Below are 26683 nucleotides of genomic sequence, written 5' to 3'. Positions count from 1 at the left end.
TGAAAGCAATGAGTATTTACTAAGGCCATGGTCTCAGGAGGGCAGTTTAGGTTGGCCTGTCTAGGAAGTTCTTCTGGTCTTGGTTGGGCCCATTAGTATGCCTGATAGTCGCCAGGGTTGACTGAATTAGGATGGACTCAGCTGGGAGGTTCTTCTGGCTTCAAATGAGTCTGGCAGTTGATTGGCTGTTGAGTGGGGCAGGGTCACTGGGCCATGTGTTTCTCATCCTCCAGTGGGATAGCTTGGGCATGTTCACGCAGCAATCACAGATGAGCAAAAGTAGAAACACTAGAATGCTTCCTTTTAAGCTTTGGCTTCTGTCGAACCTGCCCACTGGTCAAAGCAAGTTGGAAACTGAGAGTCAAAGAGTGGGGATAGATATTCTACCTTTTGATAGGTAAAGCTGCCTGAGGATCCAGAGAGGGATAACAGATTGGAGCCATTGGTGTCATCGGTCTATCACAGTATTTGATGATATGGGTGGCATTTTCTTTTTATTTGTAGAAAATAAAATTATATGTATCTGTGTTTATTTAAATATATTATTGTTTTAATTGAGGACTAAATACTAATTATTGTCCTAACTAGGAAAAATAGACAATAAATACTTCTTGAATGAATACTTTTTTCTTTTCTTTTTTTTTTCTTTTAAGATGGAGTGTCGCTCTGTCACCAGGTTGGAGTGCAGTGGCATGATCTTGGCTCACTGCAACCTCTACCTCCTGGGTTCAATCAATTCTCCTGCCTCAGCCCCCCAAGTAGCTGGAACTACAGGCATATGCCACCACACCCAGCTAATTTTTGTATTTTTAGTAGAGAGGAGGTTTTATCATGTTGGCCAGGATGGTCTCAATCTCTTGACCCCATGTTCCACCCACCTCGGCCTCCCAAAGTGCTGGGATTACTGGCGTGAGCCATAGCACCCAGCCTGAAGAAATACTTTTTGATGTAGAAAAAAGATATGGAAGAGAAAAAGGTGGCTTTAGAAAGTTTTGGGATAGTGAGTGGACTTCCTAGCTTAGTGAAAGATAATTTGTTCTGGAGAGGGATGGAGAGAGGGAAATAAGGGTAGAAAGTTAGGATGGAAACAGATTGTGAAGGACCTTGACTTCCAAGCAGAAGGATCCGATCTTTTTCTTTTCATGCGAGTAACGGGAAAATATTAAAAATAATCTGAAAACAGGGATGAAAGTTGAAAGTGACATTGGAGTTACATAATGTAAAAGTCTTGTAAATGGAAGAATCCTTGTCTGCTTACTTGCTTTCTGCGTTTATTGAAACAGTATTGTCAATGAGTGGATGGAAATGCTGTTAGTGTGGGGATTCATTTGGCTCAAGAACAGTTTACATGAAACAACCCCATCCACGTCCCCCCGCCCCACCCTTGCTGTTTGAATCTTCTGGTGAGTCGAATGGCTTTGCTCTTTTCTGTGACTTCTTAAATACCTAATGTGTGTTTCTTTGCAAGGAGGACCAGGTAAGTAAGTGTGGATAAGAGGGACTGGTGATCATCTCCACTGCAGGAAAAACACTTTTAAATACATATCTTACCACTAGCACAAGGTATATGGATATATTATTACCTCTGTATCTATCTCTATGTGTATAGCTGTACTTATATCTAGCAAATGAGGCTATGCTTGAATATTCATTAGTGTGTTTTAATTTCATATTAGTTAGTTTTCAGGGTTGAGGCTCATGCTCAGCCAAACCTATTCTGGAGTTGATGTTTGTAATTGAGACAGAACATTTTTATTTTTATTTATTTATTTTTTTTTTTTGTCACCAAACTGATAGGGAACAAAGTTCCTTGAATGAAGCTATGGTTCTCTACCTGGGCTACACTTTAGAGTCATCTAGGGAACTTGGAAAAAAAAAATCCCCGTGCCTGCAATCACTGAGGTTGGGGCCCACACATCAGGATTTTTAAAAAGTCCTAGGTGTGTGCAGCCAAGATTAAGGACCACTGTAATGGGTGCATGAACAGAATCTTAGTTTTTGAACATCCTGGTGTGAGCATTTTCTTTGTTGGGCTTTTCGCTTTCCCGATGTGTTCTCTGCCAATGCCTCTGCACGGAAGAACCACCCACCCCGATTGTTAATCCTCCCTGTAGCTGTGGTTTTCCCATGAAGCCACCACAAGCAAAACAAATTCCCTGCAACTGTGCTTTGCATTACCCTCTGTTGGTTTCTGCTGCCCACCTAGTGGCTTTCCTGTGGGTGTCCACTTGCTTACCACCCAAGTGAAGCTGGGAGAGGAGCAATGCCTTGTTCTGGAAGGCCAGCACCCTGGGTGCTGTGACTGGGGACTGATAACCTTGCACTGGGATCTCTTTCATTCAGACTCCTGGTGGGGGCAAAATTTCTAGGGTATTGTAAGGAATAAACAGGATAATGCATGTGCAACCAGGACATCGAATGAGCTGGAGTGGGTAGGGAGAAGCAGAAAGTCACATTCTTCTTCAGCGTGACTTTTTAAACAGGCTCTTTTCCTGTCCCTGGTGTAGTCCACAGGTGTCTGGTGACTTTCAGCCATTTTAGTTATGCTTTAAGGTTTTAAAAACTCTGATATGAATTAAAATTTGGAGTTTTCTTCCAACTCAAAACTTCCAGGTCTGATCCAGGCTTGGGACTTGCTATGGGCGAGGGTAGAGCGTGCTTTGTTGTTCTAAGCTTTCTCTTCCTTGCTCCTTGATTCCTCTTCTGCCCGTGACTGTGCTGCTGCCGCTGGTTCTCCGTGGTTTTAGTCTGATGTTAGAGCATTTGTTCTCTGGTGCTGGTACCCCCTGGGTATCAGCCAAACGCTGGCTTTCTTTCCCTTGGGGCGCTTTCGTAGGTTCTTAGAAGATCACCTTTCCTGAAAGGAATGTCAGGCACTGCCCACTGCCCTGTTCCCTGACTTGGGCGGGCGGGGTATAGTCTCCTGCTGACCACTTATAATTCTCTTCTCCCTGCTTCTGATCCCCCCACCCTGCACCCCAAGCTTCTTGCTGCTGGGGTTACTTTGCCCACCAGAAAATTCTTTGGGATTGAATCCTTTCAAGGTGACTCAAGTATAGCTGCCTTTCACTGTGGCCACTGTTCTCGGAGGTATTTTGTATCTCTGTTCACCCCACTCTGGAAGGCAGGCTGTGCTCAAAGCTTTACATGCCCTGCTCTGGTTGCAGTGCTAAGTGGTTCTGTGGGTTTCTGCTCCTTCACAGGCATCGAGCTTGGGGGCAAAATGTCACTCTCTCTTTCAGGCAGATACACCCATTCTCTAGGCTTGTGTGCAGGTGGGGACGTGGGTCCCTACTCTCAACTGAAATGAGCAAGATTCTCTAAATACCAGCTCACAATTCTCTTTGGAGAAATCTTTATTCTCCAATCTTCCCTCAATTTTTTCCCCTTATTTATTGGCTAAAAGTTAAGTGATAGACCATAGGTCACAGAACCAGCCTTTGAAACAATCCCAAACTTAAAAAAAAATGGAAGAACAGTACAAAGAACTGTTTCCTCCTGTACCTTCTGAGAGTAAACTTCTAACTTGTATTCTATCACCCTAGAACACTGTAGGGAGTATAGGATATTTCCTATGTAACCACAATATAACCATCAAAATCAGGAAACTAACATTGACACTTTGCGATTATCTCATCCTTACTACCCCATTCAAGTTTTGCAAAATTGTCCTAATAACATCCTTGGAGCACAAAGGATATATTCCAGAATCACCTGCTGTATTTAGATGTCATGTCTGTTAGGTATCCTTCAGTCTGAAACATTCTTTGATTTTTATCACCTTGACTCTTTGAAGTTTACAGGCCGATTATTTTGTAGCACATCCCTCAGTTTAGATTTGTCTGATGTTTCCTCGTGGTTATGTTCAGATTATGCATTTTTGGCCGTGATTATCACAGAGGTTAAGTAATGTTCTTTTCATTGCATCCTATCGAGTGGTACAAATGTCTCTTTATGCCACTGCTGGTGGTGTTAGCTTTGATTACTTGATTAAGCTGGTATCTTCTAGGTTTTCTCACTGTAAAGCTACTCTTTCCCTGTGTAATTGATATATATTTCATGGGGAGGTATTTTGAAACTCTATAAACATCTCATTCCTTATCAAACATTCAACTTATCTATTTATCTGTTCACTCATGTTTTCCTATTATACTGAATGAATTTAAATTCTTGTTATTTTGATGCTCAAATTTGTCACTGGTTTGGCCAGTAGGATCCCATTCAAGCTGGTTTCTGTATTCCTTTTGTGTGAATATGAACCCCATCATTTTATGAGCATTTCCTGGCTTTCTGGCACAATAAGAGGCTCTGAGCACATCTGTACTTTCTGTACTCCAGCCCTTGAATCAGCCATTCCTTCAAGGAGCCCTGGTCTGTTTTAGTAGAAAATAGTATTTAGGAGCCAATATCTGAGTGCTAGGTGTGCTTGTTGCTAGTGAGCTGTTGCTGCTCTTGGGCTCATTCAATGGTCAGAGCTAGGGGATGTATATGTGTGTGTGTGTGTGTGTGTACGTACACATGTGTTAACTTCTTCTCAAAAACCTTGAGTTCACACAAGTCTCCAGTTCTAATCCAACACCAGGGCTAATTGAGCCTTTTCCCTATTATGTTAATTAGGTTGGCGCTGCTTAGGTGTGTTAACTCTCATAGAAGCCAGTGAAGTTTCACAGTGACACAGTAGCCAATTATATATGCTCAAATTCACAGTACATTGTGAGGCCCATCAATCATGTAGTTAATGTTCACACAGGCAGTAGTAAAAGGGGGGTAGTGAAGAAAAGCAATGGCTTGGGAGACCACCACACTGACAAGTCAAGTGGGTCTGGAGGTCCTTTTGGATGCTAGTCATGGTGTAGGGGCAGAGCAAGGTGGGATGGATGGGGGTTGGAGAGGGACATGGGTGTGGCTTTGTTGCTTTTCTTTCTCTCTACCCTATCACCCCTATTGCAGAGCCTCTGTTGGCAGCTTCCAGTTGGGAGAAGGCCTCAGTGTTCTCACAGGAAGAGCCTCCAAGGGTGTCTTGAAGAAAGCTGGGTCCTGGCTGCTTTTATGATCCTTCCAGATGGGTCTGTTCTCATATCTCAGCCATCTTTCACTTCCTATTTGTTTGCTGCAGGTCTTGGGTGGTATTGTGCAGCAGCAGGTGTTATCACTTCAGTCTATTACATATATGTTTATCATTTTGAGGGGGCAGCTTTACTGTTGGCTCAATGTTACTTGACAGGAGTGACTCCATTTTAAGACATTAGGGACCAGGTGCAGTATGGCTTACGTCTGTAATCCTAGCACTCCGGGAGGCCGAGGCAGGTGGATTACCTGAGGTCAGAATTTTGAGACCAGCCTGACCAACGTGGAGAAACCCTACCTCTACTAAAAATACAAAATTAGTCAGGCATGGTGGCACGTGCCTGTAATCCTAGCTACTCAGGAGGTTGAGGCAGGAGAATTGCTTGAACCCGAGAGGCAGAGGTTGTGGTGAGTTGAGATAGTGCCATTGCACTCCAGCCTGGGCAACAAGAGCGAAACTCCGTCTCAAAAAAAAAAAAAAAAAGACATTAGGATCACAAATTATGATATATCACCCCTTTCTGTATTTGTAATTCTCTTTTCCAACAGTGAGAAAACTGGCTTCCATTATTCCTAATATACTGATGTCATCAATGCCCTTGTATATATCTGGTGCCACCACCTCTTCTACAGGGCCACCTTCCTCACTCTGCATGAACTCTGATGCCCCACCCTGAGCCCCTGTGGATTCCTCCATCCCCACTGCAGAACTAAACTTGCTCTACCCCAGCTAATGATGTTAGGACTGAATTGTTTAGGAAGAGAAGGAAAATACTAAGGATCTGTTTTGAGTCACCTGTTAGGAAGCCTCACCTTGATATTCTAGTATAAGGGTCCTTAATCTGTCTGGTGTTTACAGACCCCCTTGCATAAAATTCAGGGGATCTGTGAGCTTGGATGGGAAATAAATTACGTGTTTACTTTTTCTAACTTCTAACTGAATCTTACCAATTCCTTTAGTTATGAATGTAGGGGACAAACCATGGTATTAGCAGTGCCTGTGACTTTGTCAACAACAGAAGTCACACATGTTTTCATATCACTTATACTTGTTGCAGAAACTATTTATGCTCTTCATAACTTTAACATTATGGTAGTTGTGAGATTCTTCCTTAGATCTCATTTATTTATTGTTTATTGTGCTAATAAGTCTGCATATTGTGATATTGCAACATTACTCTAAATTATTTTAATAATTATCTTCAACATATTTAGTGCCCTTTATAATCCTATATGTTTTGTTGTGTGCATTAAAAATAATTATCATGAGAAGAGGTTCTCAGTCTTCACTAAATTGCCAAAAGGGTTCAAGGAAACAAAAATGATTATAGCCTCCTAGTTTAGCAGTTCTCTTTGGAATATGAAGGTATTTCTCCCTATTATTTTAAAATTTGGTGCCTGAACTAGGTCAGAAAATTTCCGAATTAATCTCCTGTTAAACATTTAAACTGCTTAGAACTGTGCTTGGTATGTAGTAAATCCTCAACAAGTGGCAGATATTATCTTATTGTTTTTATAACTTTCTTGTTGCACCAAATGGAGGGAGTAGCTGCTGGCACTTGTATGTTTTTGATTCTTCTCTTGGTACTTAGAGAGTTCCCTGACAATATGCCCAGGCTGGCCTGATGGAGGGAGATGGGAGACAAGTGGATGTGAGAGGCCACCTAGAGGGGAACCAGTCAACTTGGGCAAGCCCGTTCTAGATGCTCTTACTCCCAGCTGACCCTGCTGGCACAGACCCACCAGCTGAGCACAGATGCATGACCAGTCCAGCAGAGATCAGCCAAGCCTGGCCCAAATCAGCAGAACCTCCTGGCTGACATAAATGTTCATTGCTATTTTTGTTAACAAGTATGATGAAAATGAAACAACTAAGATGTATGTTGTGAACTTCACTCATTTGTCAATCATGTGAGTGACTTCTTTGCAGAATCAGATAACAGTTTTTACAAACTGAAAAAAATATTTCCCTATTACATTGTGGTATTTATAATGTAAGGGCTATAAATATGACACAAAGTTTAATCTATGTTACTAATATTGTGTCCATCACTTTAAGTCTAACACAGCAGTAACTCAAGCCCTGACGCTGATTTCTATGGTGTAAGTGGTGATAATACTCCCACTGTAGCTGACTTCTGGCTACCAATGTGATGTCACAGAATGTGGAGTTGTATATGATGGAAGCACTGCATACTGAGGAGCATCTCTTCCCAGTTCCAAAAAGTTTTGAACCTTGGCACATTTTGGATTTTGGATTTTCAGATTAGGGATGCTCGACCTACATAACACATGACATGTAAATAACATCAAAAGCATAAACAACAGAAAAATATAATTAGGATGTGATAAGTTTGAGTATCTCCGTTTTAACTATAATTTGTAAGTTATAGAATTTAATTTTTAATAAGAGCTGTGCTTAACAGACTCATAAAATTGGCTTTTTAAACAATTGACTCTTGGGTGTGGTCTGTGCTGGCTCCAGCATACCCCTGGTTATATAGCATGTTGTGGCAATAGCCAAATGATAGACTGGCGAAGGAGTGGGGAGGCCGGCAAGGGAAGGGAGGAAGGCTGATGAAGGGGATGTAACTGTGCAGATTTGCTTGTGCAGACAACTGGGACTCAGTCCTGCTGGGGACCCTCTAAGAAACTCTGTGGAATGGATCTTAAATTATCTCCCTGGTAGATTGAGGGTCACTTCTGGGGTATTAACTCCCAGGCACATCTGGCCTGTTCTGCCTGCAAGCTGAACATGCTTGCGGGGCCAGAGGACACCCTCAGGCAGAGAGGTGCAGGAGGTCATTGGTGGGTATAACTGTCTGCAGGAGGCCTCTGGGTGAGTTGAGGGGATATGGGTGGGCCACCCTATGCCCTTCTTTCTGGGCTTCAGCTCCCTCCTCTCTAAAATGAGGAAGGACAGTCTCCAAATCCCTCTTTGATCCTCTAATACAGTTTGAAGAATATGCTTGGCCCTGGAGAAGGACAGTGGGCACAACTACAATGGAAGAATCCTGCGCTTTGTATCTTTTCAGGGTGGTAGGGTAGAATGTGTCACTCTGGGCCTTGCTTTATCCTCACTCACTCTCTCTTCCCTGAGGTGCCAAAGGAGAGGGGAGAGGAATTAAGGTCGCAGAGGTCTAATGCAGTGGCTGGTGGTCAGCCCATCTAGGGTGAATCTGCTCTTCCTCCTCCTCTGGGCCCCAGAAAGTCTGTTCTGCAAATGAGCTGTCCCGTGTCTGATTGCTACTCCCCAGGTTGGGTTTCTAGACCTTCATGGCACTCAGGTTACTGCATGGTCTGGTTCAGGGTATCACTTTCTGAGACATCCTCTCCATAAAGCCTCTTCGGCACTCTCTCCAGAGGCTCTTGACCCAGATACTCAGAGAATACTTGGTTCTTCTTGGCAGAAAAGCAACATAAAGTGAGTTGGTAAAACAGGAGGTCCAGCAGAGGACTTCCAAGGGCTTTTTATCTCTACTATTGGGACTCCATTGGTCTAACACATATGTCGATTTAGGCAGCCAAGTGGGTGTTGCCCTTCCAGGTGGCCATGTTGGAATTGATTAAAACATAAATGTAGCTATTTTTTTTCTTTCCAGAATTGTTTTTGTAAAGCTGGCCTATGAACCACAAAAGAGAACCATTCATATCGCAACCATTTTATTTACCAGTTTTTGGTCCAGGTGGCTTTTTGATTATTCCAAAGTCTAATTCATCCACCAAGGTTGAAGGTAATAGATGCCATCCACACAATATTTTCTGTATTCCAACTACTGTGCTAAGTACATTCCATGCATTTTCTCATCTACAATCCTGTGAAGTAGTTGCAATTTTTTTTCTGTTTTTACAGATAGAAATGAGGTATGAAATGAGGTATATAATGAGGTATAAAAAGTTAATAAACTTGCTCTAAGTCACATAGCTAGTAAAAGGTGAAGATGAAATTCAAACCTAGCACTAAGACCACAGACTAGACTCTTAACTACCAATGAATTTCTTATTAATTGATCCATTCAATAATAGTATGTGTCAGACACTGTTCCGGGCATTGAGGAGTCATCAAAAAACAAGACAGACAAAAATTCCTGCTTTCTTGGAACTTAAATTCTATTGGAGGAGGCAGAAATAAAGAAATAACATACTAGATGAGTAAATGATATAGTAGTTAGAATGTCATTTAGAAAATGAAAGGGCAAGGTGCAGGGGATTGGGTGGCTAGATGGAGGTTGAAATTGTAAATGGAGTGGCCTGCATAGGCCTTATGGGCAGATTTGAAGGAGTAGAGCAAGTGAGCCATATGTTATCTGAAGACTATTTCAGGCAGAAGAACAGCCAGTGGAAAGGCCGTGAGGCGGGAGCATGGCTGGCATGTTTGAGAAATGGGCTTGGCACAGTGGCTCACGCCTGTAATCCCAGCACTTTGGGAGGCCAAGGTGGGAAAATTGCTTGAGTCCAGGAGTGTGAGACCAGCCAGGGTAACACAGACTCCTGTATCTACAAAAAATAAAAAATCAGCTGTAGTCTCAGCTACTCGGGAGGCTGAGGAGCTACTTGAGCCTGGGAGTTGGAGGCCGCAGTGAGCCATGCTCATGCCACTGCACTTGAGCCTGGGCAACAGAGTGAGACCCTGTCTCAAAAAAATAAATAAATAAAAAAGAAACAATTTGGTACATCTTTGATGTGATTTGAATGCTTGTGTCTCCTCTAAAATTCATATTGAAACTTAATCCCCAGTGTAACAGTATTAAGAGGTGAGGCCTTTAGGAGGTAATTAGGCTATGAAGGCTCTGCTGTCATGAATGGGATTCATGTCTGATAAAATGGCTTGAGGGAGTGGGATTGCCCCCTTTCTGTACTTTTCTGTCCCTTCGGCCATGTGTGAATGCAACATCTGTCCTCTCCAGAGGATGCGGCACTCAAGGCGCCATCCTGAAGGAGAGACCAGACCCGCGCCAGACATCAAACTTGCCGGTGTCTTGATCTTGGACTTCCCAGCCTCCAGAGCTGTGAGAAATACATTTCTGTTGTTCATAAATTACCCAGTCTCAGATATTTTGTTATATCAGCATGAACAGACCAAGTAACAACCTCTAATTGTAAAGGAACTTCTAGTCCATTGTAAGGACTTTGGCTTTTACCTTGAGATAAACGGAAGGGAAATTGCAGGATTTTGAGCAGAGGTGTGATGTGATCAGACTTCTATTTGCACAGGATTAGCCATGGAGTATAACTGTAGGGTGGTAAGGATAGTTATCTCTTCTTATAGACAGATATAACCAGACCTTGTTACAGGTACAGGTGAGAGATGATAATGGTTCAGACCAGACCCAGAAGGGATGTCTGTGCATTCAGCAGTTGCATTAGAAGTTGCTACCAGGTGTGGCCGGGCGCGGTGGCTCACGCTTGTAATCCCAGCACTTTGGGAGGCCGAGGCGGGCGGATCACGAGGTCAGGAGATCGAGACCACGGTGAAACCCCGTCTCTACTAAAAATACAAAAAAATTAGCTGGGCGTGGTGGCGGGCGCCTGTAGTCCCAGCTACTCGGAGAGGCTGAGGCAGGAGAATGGCGTGAACCCAGGAGGCGGAGCTTGCAGTGAGCTGAGATTGTGCCACTGCACTCCAGCCTGGGTGACAGAGCGAGACTCCGTCTCAAAAAAAAAAAAAAAAACAAAACAAACAAAAAAAAAAAACAAAAAAACAAAACAAAAAAAAAAGAAGTTGCTACCAGGTGTGTTAATTCTTTTCCCAACTGAGCAAAGACAATTTAAAGGGCCTGGCTAGGTGTCTGTATAATAGCTTTAGGAGCAGCAGAGGAACCAAGAGAATGTGTTTGGCAGAAAGAACAGTCACCAGTGTGGCTGCTCACCAAACTTCCAACAGAACCTTGGGACAGGAGTTCCATGAGAAAAATTTCTAGACTCAAACTAGCCTAAGAAAGGTCAAGACAGGGTCTAAGCAGGTTACAAGCTGCACATTGGGAAGGTGGAGAAAAACATAAACAGGAAGGAGCTGGTAGACTTGTGAAGGTTGGGTTTCTTTGATTCCATAGGCCTGCAGTAGATGAAGGCCTATGTCAGGCAAGGGACAGAGGCAGAGTATGGCCAGAGACTGGCAGCCAAAAGTCCAGAATATAGGAAGGTGGAGCAAAAGAGGACTCCTAGTCTTTAGATATGAGACAGGGTTTGGGATCCAAGGTTTGGAGAAACAACAGAGTGGAGGCATCAGCCAGCAGTATATCTGGGCTATGAGAGTCAAGCTGTGACTCTGGTCTCTGTCCTGGCTTTCAGGGACTTTCCTTTGGACATGGATTAACCTGTGGCACAAGGTGTGATTCTGCAGAGCTCTTGTAGATAGTGTTACAACTCTACAATTCTTTTTTAGAGGAAGGTCAGTAAAGGCCTCCCCAGATTATCAGCCTCCTGTGGTTTTCCCGGGTAGGTAAGAGATACCACCTTCTACCCAGCTGGTGGCTCAGGCTCTAAACCTAGGACTTATCCTCAATGCCTCTCTTTATCTTGCCACCTATGTCCATTGCATCAGCAAAGACCTGCAACTCAACCTAGACCAATTATTGCAAAACCATCCTCTTCTTTCCATCTCCTCTGCAACACTCTCCCTGCTACCCACCAGCCAAAGTCACCATCCTCTCTCACTTGGACAACCACATGGTTTGATGCTACCCTTGTCCCTACAACTCATTCTCCACACTGCAACCAGACATTTTTTGTTTTTTTTTTTGAGACAGAGTTTCACTCTTTTTGCCAAGGCTGGAGTGCAATGGGATGATCTCAGCTCACTGCAACCTCTGCCTCCCGGGTTCAAGCGATTCTCCTGCCTCAGCCTCCCAAGTAGCTGGGATTACAGGTGTGCACCACCATGCCCAGCTAATTTTTTTTGTATTTTTAGTAGAGACAGGGTTTCATATTGGTCAGGCTGATCTCAAACTCCTGACCTCAGGTGATCCATGCGCCTCGGCCTTCCAAAGTGCTGGGATTACAGGCATGAGCCACCACGCGCAGCCCAGACAGATCTTTTAAAACATAAATCAGATTTGTCACTCACCCAGGTAACCCCCACACCCCAGTGGCTCCACATCACACCTAGAATGAAGTCCAAGTTCCTGTTGACCCTTCTTACTTCATTTTCCCACTCTCTAACTTCTTCTCTCTGCTCCAGCTGCATTGACCTTCCTCCTGTTCCATGTGCACTCTAAGCTTATCTAACTTACAGTGTTTAGAAAATAACAAGGGAACTTCCTTTCTAATGCCTCCTTCCTTCATACATAACTGGCCATTAAGAAGGGTGACCATTTGGCCTGGTTTTCCTGGGCCAATATTAGCACTCCCTTTGACTCTCAAGGTTGTCTCAGTTTAGACAATAAATTATTTGGTCATCACATAAAAGTTTGCCATAATCTGTATGTGGCTTTCGCCCTCCCTCTTTTCCTTCCTTTAACATATGTAGAGTACCTACTAGGGACCCGAGATGTACTAAGTGCAGGAAGATGGAGACACCTGAAAATAAACAAACCTGGTTATGCCCTCAAGGAAAGTTCAAACATCTGCACAAACACCAAAGAACAAAATAAAAACACAATGATGTGACCTAGACATTTTCTATTCTACAGACAAAATGCCTGGCTATTGACTTCAATATTTTGCAGTTTACCCAGACGTTTGGCAACACCGAGACACTGTCTGACTTCCCTCTCTCCATCAGTTGATCTCAGCCCTCCCTCTCTTTCCTCCCTTGTTGTTCCCATTACTCAAGATTTGGCAGGTCTCATGCATGCACCATGCCAGAACTTCTTTACGTGGAACATGATTAAGACCAAGGCTTCAGGTCTTCGCTACCTTCTGACAATTTACTATGAAATTTTCTTGTTCTGTCTTCCTTCCAGACCCAATTCAGCCATGCGGGATCTAAATTAGCTTCCTGATGGCCCTTGTATTGCTGCCAAAAGTGTTTTTGATTGCTTGGCCTCCAAGTTCCTGTACTCCGGCTCCTTGGTGGTGTCCTGGGGGAAGCACATGAGGCTTGCTGGCCCCTGGAGTGCTGTTTGTCTGCTGGACTCCCTGACCACAGGGTGAGGAAGGCCACCCTCCACGTGGGAGTTAGAGAGGCTCCGCCTGTGGTTTTGAGCAGCGTCAGGAGTTGGGGTGAGGATCAGGAACACTTAACCTTTTCAGAGAAGCATGTCCCTGTGGTCATCTATTCCCCCGGCTTTGCTGGGGAGGGAATTGGTGACCATTTGCACAGGATAGCATAAGAGGACTGAACTATTACTATACCCTATAATGACTCCTTTTTGGCCTACACTGAATTCTTAGAACCTTACCTCTAATTTTACCTTGTATGGGTTTTATTCTTGATAAAGGATAACCTTTCAGCTAGCAAATGCATCAGGTGATAATTACATTAACTGAGCCACACATCATTGCCCATCACCTCCAGGGACATAGGACTCAAAAGACTGGCATGTGTGTGGTGAGAGTAGAGAAGGTTTCAGGAGAATTCGGGATGATGGGGCTCCACTGAGCATGGGGAGTGTCCCTGGGCTGAAGTTGGGAGATTGAGTGTGTGAGGGAGGGCTCTAGAAGAAATTCAGGAGTGTAGCTGGAACAGTGGAGACGTTTAAGAACAACTACCTAGGGCATGACTAGAGTATACTCTGCTGACATTTACTCAGAGCGTGGCTGGGAAAGAGGTGGTGGCGCTGTCAATGGGAAAGTCATTCTTCCCTTTGTCTCTCAATAAACCAAGGAAGCGGAGGGTGGAGAGAACATTCTGCCCCATGCTCAGGAGAGCTTCAGCAGGCTAAGGAGAGATGGATAATCAGGGCACGCTGACTGCACAGCTGGCTTCAGGAGCGTGGGCATATAGAGGACACAAATCCCTCACCAGATGCAGAATTCCCCACATTTTCTCAAGGACAGCAGGGCCATGTTTACAGAAAAGTCAGACTTTAAATCCATACCCTCTTAAGAGACTCTGTAATGTAGGGAGACAGATGACTTCCACCATGAATACGGGGGCTGTCACTTGATCCCTGGCTGCAGGAGATACTTTATTACAAGGCATTATTGGATCGAGATGTCACGCGTCCCATGGAGGCTGCCTGCAGGAGACTTCCCACCAAAATCTCCCCTCTACTAGGGCAGAGAAAGGCCCTCAGGAGAAAGGACTTGGATCCATAGAGACAGTCATGCAGGCCTGGGACGGGGGTGCCTTTGGATGTCTCCAGAGTAGGATGGTTTGAGTCATGGTCCTGCAAGGGTCAGAAGGACTGGCCTTTCCCAGCAATGGCAGGTGGTCTGGTGGGGAGTGGGGAAGGAGCTGAAAGTTTAGCATTTCTTTACTTGAGAAATGAAACAAGGGGATAATAAACCCTATAAATGGAAAACATGTTTCTTAAAACAAGGCTGTATGTCAGCACCCAGGGCTCATGAGACAAATTCTTTTGTGAGGATGAAGCTTCCCGGGAGTACATGTGTATACTGTTCACACTCATGAACTGTTCCATGCCCACATACATGCACAGATCCACACAGATACATCTGATATGGTTTGGATGTTTTGTTCCCTTCAAATCTTATGTTGAAATGTGACTTCCAGTATTGGAGATGGGGCCTGGTGGAAGGTGTCTGAGTGTTGTGGGAGGATCCCCCATGAATGGCTTGGTGCTACCCTCAAGGTAATGAGTGAGCTCTCTGAGTTCACATGAGATCTGGTTGTGTAGAAGAGCCTGGCACCTCCTCCCTCTCTCTGTTCCTCCCTCTCCCGCCATGTGGTATGCTGGCTTCCCTTTCTGCTGCTTCTATAATTGTGAGCTTCCTGAGGCCTCACCAGAAGCCAAGCAGATAGGAGTGCCATGCTTGTACAGCCTGCAGAACTGTGAGCCAAATAAACTACTTGCCTTTACAAATTACCCAGCTCCCGATATTTACGTAGCAACACAAACAGACTAACATAACCTCCTTGTACATGGACATTATAGACCACTCTCATCTTAACACATGAATGTTATACCTAGACACACACACATAATATTGGAGTTCCTTTGCTACATGAACATGTTTATATGTATATATACATTCACATATGTAATATGGAGACAGAAGCCAACTCCCAATTATCTGTCATTATCCACTCTTTTTATCCAGCATGTTTTTCACCTGAGAATGGCTTCTTTTTCTTACCAAGTATAATTCAGCTATCATCAGTTGATCTGTGCTTATGAAATGCAGTTATATTGTAATTGTAATTTACTCCCCCCGCCCCCCAAGATGCTAAAAATTGATTAACTGTGAGAGGAAAGAACACAAAAAACTGACCCCATGTCAACCTACATTATTCATTTTAAAGTCAGATAAAAACAAAGGCTGTAGAAATGTGCCATTTGGTTTATTTGCATCTTCTTGATGATTGGTACTGATACTTGTAAGTTGGCTGGGTTTCATTCTTGTTGCTAGTTTTTTTCCCTGGCATAGATGAACTGACTTGGGCAAGTTAGGAGTATCCTTGACCTGACAGGCAGAGCCAGGTGTGGGTCATGGCTTATAATCCTCATACCTACTTTTGCTGTGTGTGTCTGCATACACACACACACACACACACACGCACACACACAATACACTGTTTAAATGTGTAATTTTTAGCCCTTGAAAACCTATAACAAAATTGAGGAGGATGTTTTCTCTGGTGGCAGAGTACTGTAAGGGATTCTATTAAGTCCATGAACTGGGGCTCGTGATTGAGGCTGGCACTTCATTTTTAATGCCATAAAAGGTCTCCTTTTGGGGTGTGTATTCTATCCCTCCAAACTGTAGGAGACATAACAAGTGGGAACTTTCTGATGTGACTTGCAGAGAGAAACTTGTGATTAGGCAGTCCCTCAGGCCTCCTGAAGCCAAGGAACAATTTAACCTTGCAGAACTGAGCTCCTACTAGAGTGTGGGGTTTTTACTGGTAATCGATACTTGAAAGAGAAACCTTTCCTGTCTCAACCATTTGGTTGAAAAGCTTGATCAAATGTGTTACCCTTTCTGGTAAATTCCATGACCATACTTGGATCTTTATTATTGAGGATCCTATAGAAAGAAAGACCAATACATTTGATAAAGAGAAGATGAAGCTATAGAAGAAAGAAGATTCTTCATGCAACTGGGACTTTTTCCTTTCTTCCTAAATTCCTGATATCCATTTGCTTTCTTGTTATGGTGATGATGATGATAATGAATTTGAAGACTTCTACCACTGACACCACTGAATGTTTTCTCTGTGCCTGGCACTGTGCTGAGATCTTTTACATGCAGCACCTCAGTAAGCCTCACAACAACCCTTTTATCGCTAAATAAACTGAAGCTCAGAGAGGCTAACTAACTTGCTCAAGGTCTCACAGTTAGTAGGCTGTGGAGTGCAAATCAATTCAGGTCTCTCTGACATGTGCTCTTAATTATTGAAGCTTTTGCTTCTTTTCCCAAAAGGGAGCATATTGAGGTTTTAGCAATTTAGGTTAATAGCTGCTTTATACTGTGTGTGTGTGTGTGTGTGTGTGTGTGTGTATGTATTTAGATCCATTAAATATAAGTCCAAGTATTTTACTAAACATTTTTTACTTGCCCCATCACAGAATTAAAATACTTGAACAGAGCTGTAGTAACCAAAACAGCATGGTACAGGCATAAAAAGAGACACATAGACCAAAGAAACAGAATACAGAACACTGAAACAAATCCACACACCTACTGTGAACTCATTTTTCACAAAGCTGCCAAGAACATACACTGGGGAAAAGACAGTTTCTTCAATAAATAGCGCTGGGAAAATGGAATATCCATATGCAGAAGAATGAAACTAGACCCCTATCTCTCACCATATACAAAAAAATCAAAATGGATTAAATAATTAAATCTAAGACCTCAAACTACGAAACTACTACAAGAAAATATTGGGGAAACTCACCAGGACATTGGTCTGGGCAAAGATTTCTTGAGCAATATCCCAAAAGCACAGGGAACCAAAGCAAAAATGGACAAAAGGGATCACATCATGTGGAAAAAAACCCCCTGCACTGCAAAGAAAACAATCAACAAAGTGAAGAGACAACCCACAGAATGGGAGAAAATATTTGCAAACTACCCATCTGACAAGGATTAGTAACCAGGATATATAAGGAGCTCAAACAACTGTATAGGAAAAAATCTTAATCATCTGATTAAAAAATTGGCAAAATATTTGAATAGACACTTCTCAAAAGACATGCAAATGGCAAACAGGCATATGAAAAGGCGCTGAACATCACTGATCATCAGAGAAATGCCAATAAAAACTACAATGAGATATCATCTCACCCCACTTAAAATGGCTTTAACCAAAAGGCAGGAAATAACAAATGCTGGTGAGGATGTGGAGAGAAGGGAACCCTCACACACTGTTGGCGGGAATGTAAATTAGTACAACCACTATGAAGAACAGTTTGGAGATTCCTCAAAAAACTAAAAACAGAGCTACCATACGATCCAGCAAACCTACTGCTGTCTATACACCCAAAAGAAATCAATATATTGAAGAGAGATTTGCCTTCCCATGTTTGTTGCAACACTGTTCATAATAGCCAAGATTTGGAAGCAACCTAAGTGTCCATCCACAGGTGAATGGATAAAGAAAATATACTTATGCACAATGGAATACATTCAGCTATAAAAGAGAAGGATATTCAGTCATTTGCAATAACATGGATGGAAGTGGAGATCATTATATTAAGTGAACAAGCCAGGCACAGAAAGACAAATGTCACATGTTCTCATTTACTTGTGGCATCTAAAAATCAAAATTGAACTCATGGAGATAGAGAGTAGAAGGATGGTTACCAGAGGCTGGGGAGGGTAGTTGGGAGGGTGGGGAGGATGGTTTATGGGTACAAAAAATTGAATGAATAAGGCCTAGTATTAGATAGCACCACAGGGTGACAGATCAAAAATTTAATTGTACATTTAAAAATAAAAAAGTATAATTGGATTGTTTGTAACACAAAGGATAAAGACTTAAGGGAATGGATACCTCATCTTTCATGATGTGATTATTAGACATTGTAGTTCTGTATCAAAACATCTCATGTACACCATAAATATACACCTACTATGTACCCACAAAAATTAAAAATTTAAAAAACACAAAAAGGAGTGAGCAAAATCCCTGCAAAAAATAAAATACTTGAATAGGCTGATGATTTTACATCCTCTCTCCTGATTAAAAAAAAAATCCATGCTCTTGTACCCCTTTAGTTTTTGTTTTGGTGTTTCCTTTCTATTAACCTCCTGAAATTTTTTGAGTCAGCAGCTTTTGCAGTGCCTGTGGTCATTTTGCTTACAGGTGAGTTTTGGTGACTTAAAGACTACCAAGAAGATATTTAAAGCTTCTGTCAATTCCTTTGAAAATAACAGAATTTAAAAAGTGGAATTTCCCTCTGTCAGTGGCTACTTTCTAGAGGAAACCTAACCTCTGGGGATCTTTGCCAAGAATAAATGGAGGGGGTATTATTTGCTGACCATTATCCTTGAGTTCAGATAGCCTCCTCCTGTCTCCTGGCCCCAAAGTATAAATAGAGACACAGAGGAGACTGGCAGAGATCTTGCTGACAGCCCTTCCAAACTTCCAGAAAGGATGACTCTGCCTATAGGAGTCTGTCTTACGGGTGGGCAGCTCTCCTGTCGACAAAGATTCCTTTTCAGAACAGTGACCCCTCTGGCTCCCCCGGCATCTGTGCATCTGTCCATCCACCTGTTTCCTTGCAGGCATTTTTTTAGGTACTATAGACGAGAAAATGAGCAAGATCTGGTTTTTACCTTCCAGGAGTTCCAGTTTACTTGAGACAGATACATAACTAGATGACAATATGACACTAAGTCTTTGGAGAGTATGGATGAAGGCCATGGGAACAAAGGAGAAGGGGCTGTAGGCACTACCTGGGGGAGTCCAGGGAGGCCTCACAGAGGAGGGGGCGTTTGAGCTGGACCCTGAGGAATAAGAAGGCGCTTACCAGATGGGACCAGCATAGGCAAGAGACCAGATTTGCTAAACCAGCTATGATATGTATTTGGAAAAGGGTTAACAAGTGGATATAACTGATTCATTCTACCATCTATTTCCATACAGTTTGTAACTTGTGTCATTGGATGAAAAGAGATAAGGATAACAGAGAATCCCGTTCCCTGTTTAGCTTGGCAGCACTGCCCTTCTTGTTGAAAGCATTGATTTATTTGCCTTCCCCATCTGGCCTTCCAGGCTGAAGCACTGAACATTTCTACTCTATTTTTTTTTAATGTACATTATTCTTTTGGAAAACTGTTTTGGGGAATTTGAAAGACAAAGCTTCCACTTCATTTTTTTTCCTTAATCAAAAGCCTCTGCTGTCACTGGCAGTTCCACATTTCTTCCTCTCCAGCTTCCCCCAGAGGCACACTTGGAGATGGGAGATGGGCTGGAAGTGTCTCTTGTGCAATCCACGGAGACTGCGATTGCCTCTGGAGCCAGTTCTGACTCCTTTAGTGGCCTTGCCCCTTGAGGTGTATCAGGATGAACCCTTGTCTGGGCTTTGCTCTTTGGGAAGATTTTTCTGTAAACGTGTTCTCTTTGGAAGGACAGACATTTTCTGGGCTTTTTTTTTTTTTCCTTGGACCACCAGCCCATGCCATCCATTCTCCATCCACAATGCATCGTTTTCCATTGTGTTCTCTCTGTTCCTTTGGATCCCTGATCTGGTGTCAATGTGTGAGTAGGGAGTGGGGTGGGGGGCAGAGGGAGAGGAGGGGATTGTTGGGGATTGAGGGCCAGGACAGGAAGAAAATGTAGACTTATAATGAGAGTTTTGATGCCACTGACCACTAATTGTCAGTCTTCTTGGTAGGTACCCTTACTGTTAATAACTCAAAAGATCAGGCAGTTAAGCATTATTTGATTTTAAAATACTTTTTTTTTTTTTTGAGACAGAATCTCACTCTGTTGCCCAAGCTGGAGTACAGTGGCATGGTCTCAGCTCACTGCAACCTCTGCCTCCCAGGTTCACGTGATTCTTGTGCCTCAGCCTCCTGAGTAGATGGGATTACAGGCATGCGCCATCACGCTCAGCTAATTTTTGGATTTTTGGTAGAGATGGGGTTTCATCATGTTGGCCAGCCTGGCCTGGAACCCTGACCTCAAGTGATCCACCTGCTTCGGCCTCCCAAAGTGCTGGGATTACAGGTGTGAGCCACCACGCCCAGCTGATTTTAGAATACATTTCTTAATTGACCTTTGATTGCTTTATTGTTTGATCAGGAACCATGAGAGATTTCAGGGTTTTATAGAACATTTGTTCTGCTGCATTATTGTGAGGTGAGAAAATCAGGAAGCTGAAGTCAGGTGTGAGAGCTGGGAAAGGCTAGCATTGCGTATCGACCTGACCATCCCAGACAGAGGCTTTATTTTGGGCAAATCATTTGGCCCAGCCTTGTTTTGCTTAGACATTCCTTATCAAGATATTTACCAGTTTGGTTAGTTGCCAGCAACAACAGCCATGCTGCCATTCTTATGAAAACACACCCTCAGGCCCTACGGGTAGCTTCCTTACTGGGTGCCAAAGTGAAAATCCTATGACACAGTTCCCCTATTTTAGTAGATACAGAATGTCAGGGGGATGAATGAGCCCAGAGGCCATCTGTTCTAATCCTCTGACATCCAGATTGTTCAACAGCTTTTCTGAAGATGTATGCCACATGGCAGAAGTAGGACTAGAACCCAGGACTTGCTCATTTTTAGCCCTGTGCTATTTCTTCTTCACTGAGCCACTTTCTGTGTATGTGAGTGTTCCTTTAACAACCACAAAGTGATTGGGTTGATTCTAACCACATTATTTGAATTTCTGGTGCAGGGGTTCTCAACCCTGGCTACACATTAGAATCAGCAGGGGAGCGTTTCAAACATACCCACGCCCAGGTCTCACTTCAGAACCTGAGTCGCTGGGTGTGGGGCCCCAGTATGAATATCTTAAAGAACTTTGTGATCTAATTCTAAAATGCAGAAAGGATTAAGAACCCTTGTTCCAGTGTGGAGGAAATAGAGCCTTTCCTAAGAATTCTTAATTTGCTGACTGGACAACAGAGTTTGCTAATGCAAACCTAATGTCATTCCTTGACCTGAGAAGATAGTTCTCTCCAGGGGCATGTTAAAGTCTAGCAAACATTGATTTTCTTACTCCAAATTTGCAAGTGATTCAATATTTCCTGACTAATTTAGAAAGGAATATGGGGCTCAGAAACCTGACAGAAATACAGAGGTTTTCCTTTTTTTCAAAAGTGACTTGGAGGACTATCAGGAGGGCTAGAGATCACATCCTCCCGTGTCCTGCTCTACCCCCACCGAAATTTGAGAGTAAATTTGTTTTATATTAGCAATAATTAATGTCAGATCCTGGATCTAGTTGTTACAATAAGGCAGCTGTTTATAATAGAAATGGCTCAGGCTTTCTCATACAACCTGTTTTTTCAAAATCCTGCAAAGGTGTTTAAAGGATAACAACTAAGGTTGTCACACCCCCCCTCTCCCTTCTAGGATTGTTCTTGATTCCCCCTCTTTCTCTGTCTTTGGAGGGAAGGTGGGGTGCTTGGGGAGAGGTTGCTGTGGGGTGTGCTGGAACTGCTGCTTAGGCTGGTTTGGGACAGCACCTCTTCTTAGTGACTTCACACTAGTTGCCTGAAGTTAGCAGTGGTGGGAGTATTGACAGCACAGAAATCAGCAAATGCTACTAATTCAGGATTTTTTTTTCCTCCTCGGAGAACATGTTGTTAAATGTTTACCGCCACACCACATGTCACAGGTACTCTCTGGGGAGTTCTCAAATAAAAGATATGAGTGTTTTTACTGGGGATTATATTTAAAATTTTTCTCCAAAGAAGATTCTGGATGCCTGTGGTATTAACACCACACTTTCATAAGGTATCTAAAAGCCAGTTCAAACGTTTCATACTTAAACATCCAGATTTCTATCTCCCCCCAGCTCCAAATATGTTCCTTCCATAGTCTTTACCAGATCAGTAAATGGGAACTTCATTATTCCATTTATTCCAGTGAAAAATCTTGGCGTCATCTTTCACTCACACTCCACACGCTGTCCAGTAGCAAATCCTATTGACTTTGCCTTCAGAATACAGAACAGCCAGGACTTTCAGCTCCACCGTTGCCACCAGGTCCAAGCCACCGTCATCCCTCATCTGGATGATTGCAACGGCCTCCCGAATGGTCTCCCTGTTTCTACTCTTGCCCCTACAAGTCTGTCTGCCACAGAGAGCAGTGAGAATCATCTTCTAAGCATGCGTGTCCTATTACGTTGCTCAGAAGCCTCCAATGCCTTCCCATCTCGCTCAGAGTAAAAGCGAGGCTTTGCCAGGCCCTGGTGATCTTTCTTTCTCCTTCTACTCTCCCCACTTGGTGTCTCTCTCTCTTACTCTCTCCCTTTCTCCTTCCACCCCCTTGGAAATACTAGTTAATTTGCTTATATTTTTGCTTTTACCACTCCTAGAACATAAGCTCCAAGTGAGCAGGGCTTTGCTTTGTTTGCTGCTGTACCTTCAGTGCCTAGAAGAATGCTTGGCGTATAGTAGGCAATACATATTGAATGAATAAATGTTTGTGAGGGTGTACGCACAGTGAGTGTGCATATGTGTGCATCAAGCCATATGAAATTGACAGTATGTGACCACTTTTGACAGTTTTTATTACTAGACAGTATGGAACCTCAACCATCATTTAGTTCAACTCTTCATTTTTCAGATGAACCCCTTGAGACCATGAAAAGGCAGATGACTTGCTTTAGGGACAGTTAGTGATGGGATCACGCTTTCTTTTTATAAGCAAAATGCTTTTGCAAGCAGAACACCCAAGTAATATCAGTGATGTTTGGGATATTGGTCTTTCCCATTATGGTTTTTGTCTTCATCTCTGAGCAGAAATGCTTTCAAAGAGACTTTCCTCCCCTTCGGGCAGGATAATGCTTTCTGGAACACTCAGAGAAGGCTCAGAGCTGCTCCTGCATCACCATCAATAGGGTGTCCTTCTGCACCAGTGGAGTCAGGGCCAGGAAGCACCTTCTGCTTACTGCTTTGGACCTTTGGCAAGGAAGCTTGCAGCTCAGTGCCTTCGGCTGTGAAATCTGGACTTAACTATAAGACTTGAGCTAGGAACACTTGGAGCACGCCTAGAGCCACGTGGCTTTTAAAATGCCAAAGTCCCAGCTCTGCAAGCATCCTCCTGCATATTGGTGCCAAGACCCCTTCCTGGGGAGTCATGTCTTGAGGAGAAAAGATCTCAGTGGCCCTCCTCATGAAAAAATATGAAGGGGGAATGCTGACTTCTTTGGTGTGTCTACCGTATAGTAAAATTTGAATGGTTTCATCTGATGTTTCCCAATAAATAACGTTTGATGTGAATTTATTTCTTAATAAAATTTACCAGAAGGGAGAAGAGCTGGTGGGAAGACATTTGGATTGATTTTCAAATGAATCAGGATTTAAGAGCAATTCAGGATGAAAACTCTCATGCTGACACTAAACAATAGCAAGAAAGCTTGAAGTTCTTTTTCCGTGATATTGCTACTCTGAATTATCTAAAGGTTACATTTGGCTTCACCTGGAAAACCCTTTGCTGTTGGAATTCTTTAGCTACAGACCTGCATGCTTGGGTTTCAGCAGTTATGAATAATTTTCCTTAAAAATGGATGCAAAGCCTCCTAAATGGCAGGCTCAATTTATTGAGATACATTTCACACATTTTCTTCCTGAACATTGAATCATTGGACTTCTCAAGGCTACATCTGACATCAGGATAAGTAACCTTTCAGGATGTCTGTACTAAAAACCAGGGCTTTGTCTGCAGAGATGTGGAAAAGTTTGCTAAATTCATTCTGTGCTTACAGTTGTGCTAAGAGCTAGATTTTCTTAAGTCTTACTCAGTAGCCATGTCTATACTTGTGTGTGTGGCTTCCTAATTTCCTATCAGTGGTGCAGCAAACCCCCATGGCACACGTTTACCTACGTAACAAAACTGCACATACTGCATATGTATCCCAGAACTTAAAATTACACACACACACACACACACACACGTAAAGAATTTCCTATCAGGATTTGGCCCTCTGTAAAAGCTGGGAACATGTGTATGGGTTCATTCCTTGGTTGGCTCCCATATCCTCTGTTATAGTATGGGCTTTATCATATCTTTCTTCCAGAAACTGGAAGACTTCCCAGCCTGAAATACTTCCAAAGCATGTGATCCACCTTCCTCACACTACAGTTTGAGCTTGTGAGTGCAGCTCTGGTGACTATTGCCTGGGTTCAAACCTCAGCTCAGTTAGCCATTAGACTTTGGAGCAAAATTCTCTCCTTGCTCCAATTTCCTCACCTGTAAAATAAGAACAATAATAGTACTGCTGATGTTGCAGGGTTTTTATAGGGATTAAGTAAGCTAATATAGGTAAAGGATTTACAACCCAACACATAGCAAGCACTCAACAAATATTATGATTATAATACTATCCCAACGTACCTACATTTAAACAGATTCCCTCAATCATCAACGACTCTCCCAGTACTATCTGCTTCTCCAAGATAATTACATGTCTGTTCAAATCATCTGGACCATCCATATGGTCATGTTCTTCATTTTGTAAGTGCTATGTAATGGCATTTTTCTTGAGTGACCACTCTTTCTGTACTGCCAGAACTTTCTGGCTCATTCAGTAACAGCCTGGAAGTACTGTCAAGGACTCTCTCATAACCTTCCTTCCTATTCTAAAGAACTAAGGGTTTTTATTTCTAACTAGACAATTAATGTATTTATGAACATACCCATGGCCATGTTAAACTAGCTGTAAAGCAGTTTAATTAGATACTGCTCATTGACAAGCCCTACAAGTGTTGGGCTGGTATTCTCTCAGGAAAGGTGAAGCCACATATGCTTCGTGAACTATTCCTGTCACTTATGACAGGCGGTGGAAGCAGTACACCTTAGCAACCCTAGGACCAGGTGGAGGGCAACTGGACGACCACCTAGAGAACGTCAGATCCAGTTCAAGAGGCAAAGAAAGGCCAGAGGCTCAGGATGAAGTAAGCATTAGGATATCTGAATGGAAGCCACAGAAAGCCAGGAAGGAGAGTCCCAGAATTGTACCCTTGAAACAGGAGCCCAAGATCACTGCCTACAGGGTAGGAGAGGCAAGGCAGATGTAGTGCAGATGGTCAGTGAACAGATGATGCAGTGAGTAATTTCTGAGACCTTGTTGGCTCAAGCCACTTTCCAAGGGTCAGGTGTGTACTTACCTGCCACCGAATATCGAATAATTCCAGAACCACCTTTAGGTCTTGGCCTACCTGTGTAAAGGATAAATGGATATAAGCTTGTGTTATAATTCAATTATGATTAAAGTCTCCACCCATAGTTGAGTCCACTGCAGACAAGAACTCAGTAAACGCCCCCTCCCTGGTTTCCATGCAGTGCTCTCCTTTGCTTCTCCCCCTATCGCTTTGGTATTACCTTTGCAGTCTTCTTCGCAGGCTTTTCTTCATTTCCCTTTTAAATGTTGATGTTCCTCAGAATTCTTATTATCCTTCTCTTCTCTTCTCTTCTCTTCTCTTCTCTTCTCTTCTCTTCTCTTCTCTTTTATTCTCTTCTCTTCTCTATTCTCTTCTCTTCTCTTCTCATTCTTCCTCTCCCTGTATAATCTTGTCTATATTTTTTCCTGTTTCTTAAAAATTCTATTAAAAATAGCCCCGAAAGACTTAAAATGTGAAAACCAGTCTCCTACACCAATTATTCCTATCCAGTGTCCATTCTCACTCAGTGGAGACAATGATTTTTTAATTATTTTGGTTTTTTCTTTTGATAGTTTGTCTCTTTATTTATATAATATTTTCTACTGCAAGTTTTTATTTATCAATTTCAGACAACTTCTGGAATTAACAAAATTCCTCTAACGTAGATGAGGATTTCGCTGTCTTGGATCTCCCAACGCTTCCCTCCCTGATACCCCAAGATGCTTATATTTTTTGTTAAACCAACCATCAGCATGTATAATATCACAACTATATTCATACTATTCACTTTAAATTCAAGTAGAGGACTATGATAGTATTTACTTTCTAGGATCTTTTTTATGTCTCCTGGAGTCCATCAATAATCACTTCTAATTCTTGTGGATTCTTCAAGGTAGTTATTATTTCTTTTTTTTTTTGGAATGCTGCATAATATATGTCACAAAGCTATCAGTAGTTTTTTCTAAATGGGTGCTCGTATATAGTTATATTTCAATTCTTCCCCTTTCCTTTTCCGCAGTCCCTTTCACCATAGCCCTCCCTTCTACTCTGGCCAGATCCCTTGTTCTCAGAATCCACAGGCAAGGATATTCCCATGTTTGGTGAAGAATACTGTCTGGAAGCTCCTAAAGAAAAGGTGCATGGGAGTTAAAATTCTTTGAGTCCTTGCTCACTGGAAAATGAGCATCTTCTCTGAGCAGGCTAGGAGAAATGCTTTCAAAGAGACTTTCCTCCCCTTTGGGTAGGATGATTTGCCTTCATAATCGAT

The 26683-nt window shown here is 42.8% G+C and overlaps 1 long non-coding RNA gene across 1 annotated transcript; it reads right to left on the bottom strand.

The window, feature by feature from the left end:
• LOC129464792 (uncharacterized) lies at nucleotides 1-26683 on the bottom strand. Its single transcript, XR_008651747.2, has 3 exons — nucleotides 26589-26683; nucleotides 25419-25473; nucleotides 1-490 (listed from the first exon to the last, which is right to left on the bottom strand). It is a non-coding gene; the product is annotated as an uncharacterized lncRNA (long non-coding RNA).

Source organism: Symphalangus syndactylus, chromosome 16 (assembly GCF_028878055.3).
Source record: "Symphalangus syndactylus isolate Jambi chromosome 16, NHGRI_mSymSyn1-v2.1_pri, whole genome shotgun sequence".
NCBI classification, from domain to species: Eukaryota; Metazoa; Chordata; class Mammalia; order Primates; family Hylobatidae; genus Symphalangus; species Symphalangus syndactylus.
Note: the sequence above shows the minus strand (reverse complement) of the source record. Positions and strands in the feature narration are given on the sequence as shown.